The sequence below is a fragment of the Oryctolagus cuniculus genome, chromosome 17 (assembly GCF_964237555.1).
Source record: "Oryctolagus cuniculus chromosome 17, mOryCun1.1, whole genome shotgun sequence".
NCBI lineage: Eukaryota > Metazoa > Chordata > Mammalia > Lagomorpha > Leporidae > Oryctolagus > Oryctolagus cuniculus.
This window is the reverse complement of record NC_091448.1, coordinates 50,693,363-50,699,362: the sequence shown is the minus strand read 5'-3', so window position 1 is coordinate 50,699,362 and position 6,000 is coordinate 50,693,363.

Here is a 6,000-nt window from a genome sequence, read left to right as displayed (position 1 = left end):
CTGCGCTGATCCGAAGCCAGGAGCTAGGTACTTCCTCCCAGTCTCCCATGTGGGTGCAGGGGCCCAAGCACTTGGGCCATCCTCCACTGCCTTCCTGGGCCACAGCAGAGAGCTGAACTGGAAGAGGAGCAACCGGGACTAGTACCTGGGGCTCCAACCGGGACTAGAACCCAGGGTGCTGGCGCCGCAGGCAGAGGGTTAGCCTAGTGAGCCAGGGTGCTGGCTGCAATTCACTTGTGAATCTTTTAGCTACTCTGTTCAAGACTGGGGTCTCAAGGAGGGATATTTTGGGGGGACGTGAGCATTATCATCTACTACTTGCTCAACTCTGGGTAAATGCTTTAACTGTGCCAAGACTCGGTTTCCGCATCTGTATAATGGGGACACGAATAGGAGCTACTTAGGTTATGTGAGAATCCAATAGGATGATGTGTACAAAGTACACAGGCTAAAGTCTACTACCTGATAAATCTTCGCTCAGCGCCAGGTAATGACAACGGCAGCAGTGACAGCTGTGGGCTCGCAGCTGCTACGGTTATTTTGCTTGGCTTGCTCCTACATCTAGTTGTGGGGGGCGGGGTGGAGGGAGGCCGAGTCAATGCTTGGGGAATAGCGTCAAATGTAAGGAAGAACGGACCAATAAACGGGTGACTTCTGCTCTGATCCACGGCAATCAAGTCTTTTGAAGCCGCCGTTACACACGTCTTACATAGATCAAACAGAGAAAAATCAACCTGTAAGAACGTCAGTGCATTTGAACCTTGGCGCCACCTCCCTGGTGCCTGGTTTCCATTTCTCCAGCCCCAGTTCTGAGAAACAATGCCCCATGTTGCTGCCTGCCCAAGCCCCTCGCAAACAGTGCAAACTGGAAACGAGGCGCTGAGTGATGTACCCCTGGGATCGCATCCACCGTCCACGCCGGTTCTGTGTCGTTGTTGATTCCTTTTGTGTCGGGCTTTGTTACACCTCATCCCTCATCTCAAAGATGCCCTTCACGTGGGACAGTGGGGGAAGCAGGGAGGGGAGACGGAGCAGGAGACAAATGGATGCAAAGAATTCACGAGCACCTCCCCCCTCCCCGAAAAAAAGAGCAGTGGCGGTCTAACCCTCTCAGGGTCTCATGGGTGCTCCCAGAGTGACTCACTGCCGGTGCGGTGGCATTGTCCAAGTTTGAGTCATGGTGCCCCAGCCACCATGACAGAAAGTCACTTCACACACTATTAATCAGAGAGTGGCCGGCAAATGTTGACCCACTTAGCAGTGGTACCCAGGCAGGTGACAGCTCCTGGAGCTGACAGAATCTGGCTGGAGGGCATACATCTCCAGGCAGGCTGTCTGGGGCTCTGTGATTTCTATGTGGGTTACCGAGCAGCTGAAGGTGACAGATCCAGCTTCCTGGCCAAGAATTGCTTAAATGGGTCAGGGCAAGGTTTAACTCTGCCTGGTGCACCTGAGCTCTGGGTCTTTCCCTGCCAGGGCTGTTACCATCCTCCTCCTGCCCCTCCCCTTCTACCCACGTCCCGCCTCATCTGGTACTTATTTAATTCACTGCAGTGATTATTTATAGAGCAGGGTAGCAAACACTTGTGCTGTGTCATGTCTGTTCCATTGGCCCACCTCTGATTTCAGTTATGGCTGTGTGTGTGTGTGTGTGAGATCAGAGCTGTGGCCATGGACGAAGGCTGGCCTGGATCTTGGCCCCAGACCGTGTCCTGGTCCCGGTCACAGATGGGGCCTTGTTTCTATGTGTCAGACTGAACCCTCATCCTGGTCACAGACTCAGTCTTATTCTGGTGACTGAGCCCTCATCCTGGGCACAGACTGAGCCCTGATCATATGAGAACACAGCTCGAGGGAGACTGGGGAATGGCTCAGCTCAGGCTACCCTCCCTTCTGTCATCACAGGTGGGAGCCATGCCCTACAGTAGACTACAAGGAGTGGGGGAATCATAGCAAAGGCCTTGTGCACACGGACAAGGGCAGAGCCGGTTATGGTGGCTGGTGCTCTCAGCTTCTACCTCAGAGAAAGCTGCCGCTGTTTCAGGCAGAGCCTAATGAGGTTTGCAAAGCCATGTCTTATTTCCTCTGGCTCATAGAGGTTATTGTGTTTTGCAGGAAAATTAACTGGCAATTAAATTTCTGAAAAAGTGTTTGAAACTCCTACAAGCTGTGCCTCATTGTTTTTGCAAGATTGGGTACACAGTGTAATAATTCCATCTGCAAATTAATTTTTCTCTCACTCATAGCTTCTGATGTAACTGCAGTGTCATTCACTTAGTCATTCATTCCCCGCTCTGCTCAGTGTGTATTTATTACCAGCCCACTACTACACACCTAGGTTCTGGGGAAGGCGGAGATGGGTCATGTGTAGACTCTACCTCCCAGGCTGGAAGGCAGGTGAGAGTGTTTCCAGAAATAAAGGATTATAAGGAGATGGACAGTCTTGGGTATAGATGGGGGATGGGTGACTCCTGACTGCACTAGTGGCCAAGGAGTAGAAAGAAAGCTGGGGGGATGGGAACCAACATTTATGGAGCACCTGCTGTGTGCCAGGCTCCATGGCAGGTACTTTGCATCTGGGATCTCGGTCAGCCCATTGGACTGCCCTGTGAGGTGGACTTTTTGCGCCCACTTACAGATGAGGAGACTGAGCCTCAGGCACATTGAATCGATGGCTCGAGATCGTGCAAGTGTCAGAGTCTCGCTGGGACCCGGAGCCAGCTGGTGAGAGCGTTTCCCGCTCAGCCTGCCAGCCCTCTAAGGAGGACCCCCTCGATGAGATGGGGAGCCTGCCTCCCACCGTCGGCACAGATGGCAGAGCTGCAGAAGGCAGACTGGGGTGACACCCGTGGGGTCTGAGGTCGGGGAGGGAACTGGGGCTGGGACAGCTAAGCTTTCATTCCCGGAGGGTCTGCTGTGTGTTGATGTGGAGCTTTCCATGAGCCAACCCAGAGGCAGGCATTATTATCTGCACGTTTTGGAGGAAGGAAGTGGTGACCTGTCCAAGTTCTCACGACTCAAGGATGGCGCCTAGATCCTGGCTCAGATCTGACTCCGATGTCTGCCTGGTCATCTCACCTTGTGACCTCTTGTGTGCTGTGGTGTAGCCTCAGAGCTCAATGGACTGGTAGAAGGTGCTTGTTCTAGGTGGTTCTTTTTTTTGGGAAAAGATTTTATTTACCTGTTTGAGGGGGAGAGTTACAGACAGAGAGAGGGACAGAGAGAGAGAGAGATCTTCCATCCTCTGGTTCACTCCCCAAATGATAGAAACGGCTGGAACTGGACTAATCCGGAGCCAGGAGCTTCTTCTAGCTCTTCCCTGTGGGTACAGGGGCCCAAGCACTTGGGTCATCTTCCTCTGCTTTCCCAGGCACATTAGCAGGGAGCTGGGTCAGAAGAGTAGCCAGGACACAAACCGGCACCCATATGGATGCTGGCACTGCAGGCGGCAGCTTTAACTGCTATGCCACACTCTGGCCCCCTAGGTTGTTCTTGGAAGTCTCTATGATTAGGCATAGAGAGGGGATGAGTTGTGCTGAGTCAAGCACTAATCCTGGTTCCCGTCCTTAACGAGAGCTTTATCCAGAACCAGTCACTTATCCGCCTCTTCCCAGCTGCCCACTCCATCCCTGGCGACCACGAATGCCTGGACGTAGATGAGACTCGAAGCTTACTCGACCTCTGCCCTGAAATCCGAGCCTCTCCTCGTTCATCTCCTGGCTGCCTCATTCCAGATGACCCTGGGGGTGCGAGCCTGGCGTGCTCCAAGGAGATCCTCTCCTCTGCCCATCCTCCCGTGCTCCCAGCTCCAGAGAGGGGCACGGGCCAAATCTTCCTTTTCAGCTCCCTCTTGGACTCCTATGAACGACATCACGGAGCCGGTGCTGTCCCTCTTGTTCAGTGTCTCCTCCCTCCTTCCCCGCACCACTGCCTTGGTTCAGGCTCCCCCTCGCTCCCCCATTGATCATTTCTCGCCTTTGGTCTCATTGTGCAGCCCTTGCCTTAGCTGCAGGGCTGGCTGGGGGCCAACGAGCCCTGGCGCTGTCACCTGTGGCAGGTCACTGAACCTTTCTCCATCCCCCTTTCCTTGTGAGGTGAAGATAGAAGAACCTACCTAGTGGGTTTGTGTGTGTGAATTACGTGCGATGAGAGAAAAGGGAACCTGGCTCCCAGTAGGTATCCAGTGTCAGGTAATGTCGTTGCCGTCCACTGCTGCTTGAAATACTTGATGGCTCCTTGACTCTGAAACTAGATGCAGCTCCTTTGATTGCTTTTTTTTTTTTAAAAAAGATTTATTTATTTATTTTAAAGGCAGAGTTAGAGAGAGAGAGAGAGAGAGAGAGAGAGAGGTCTTCTATCTGCTGGTTCACTCCTAAATGGCCACAACGCCTGCAGCTGAGCTGATCTGAAGCCAGGAGCCAGGAGCTCCCTCTGGGTCTCCTACATGGGTGCAGGGGCCCAAGCTCTTGTGCCATCCTTTGGTGTTTTCCCCGGCCGTAGCAGAGAGCTGGATTGGAAGCAGAGCAGCTGGGATTTGAACCGGCGCCTGTGTGGTATGCAAGCGTCACAGGTGGAGGCTTAACCTGCTAGGGCACAGCACTGGCCCCTGCTCCGGTGACTTTTATCTGGACTGTGACCATCTCTCCAGTTCCATATGTTCATGTCTTGGAGCTCATCTTTCTGCCCATCTCCACCTCACCCTGCTTCATCTCTTAAAAAGATTTATTTTATTCATTTGAAAGGCAGAGTGACACATAGAAGGAAAGACAGAGAGAGAGTGTCCATCCACTGATTCACTTCCCTAATGGCTGTGATGGTTGGGGCTGGGAGGCGGGAACTTCCTCCAGGTCTCCCACATGAGAGGCAGAAACAAACGCTTGAACCATCCTCCAATGCTTTCCCAGGCGCACCATCAGGGAACTGGATCAGAAATGGAGCAGCCGGGCCGGCGCTGTGGCTCAATAGGCTAATCCTCCACCTGCGGCGCCGGCACACCAGGTTCTAGTCCCAGTCGGGGCGCCGGATTCTGTCCTGGTTGCTCCTCTTCCAGGCCAGCTCTCTGCTGTGGCCCGGGAGTGCAGTGGAGGATGGCCCAAGTGCTTGGGCCCTGCACCCCATGGGAGACCAGGAGAAGCACCTGGCTCCTGCCTTTGGATCAGCGCGGTGTGCCGGCCGCGGCGGCCATTGGGGGTGAACCAATGGCAAACCTTTCTCTCTGTCTCTCTCTCTCACTGTCCTCTCTGCCTGTCAAAAAAAAAAAAAAAAAAAAAAAAGAAAAAAAAAAAAAAAGAAAAAGAAAAAGAAATGGAGCAGCCGGAACTCAAGTCGGTGCTATATGGGACGCTGATATCGCAGGCAGCCCCATAATCCATGGCGCCATAGCACCAGCCCCTCACCTGGCCTCATTGCTTTCTATTTTATATTTGTGTAGATTCCTTGTGCACGGCATGATGTACTGAAATCTACATACCTTGTCAAATTGCTGCACCTCTAGTTCTATCCATTCTGATGGAGAGTAGGGTTTCTGGGCTGCAGAACCAAGAAGGGGAACTGAGTGCTGTGGGCAGTTCAGTCTGTTGTAAGAGATTGCCATGGTCTGGGCAGATTAAACAAGAGACATGCGTTTCCTGTAGTCCTGGAGGCTGGACCTCCAACATCAAGGTGCTGGTATGGTGGGGTCCTGGTCAGGGCTCTCTTCCTGGTTTACAGGCAGCTGCCTTCTTGCTGTGTCCTCCAGTGACTGAGAGCAGAGAGGGAGAAAACACGCTCTCTCCTATTCTTCCATAGGCACGAATCCCAACATTAGGATTGTCCCTGCCTCATGTCATCATCTCCCAAGGGCCCTGTCCCGCCACAGGAATTTGGGGTGCACTCCCAATCCACGCCACCAGGGTGGAGCCCAGCAGATTTCCTGGATGGTGGAGATGGACCCAAGGGCCTACGAGCCCATGGCAGATGGAGTCCTGGGGAGGAGACCCCTGCATGGCCACAACTCTCGTG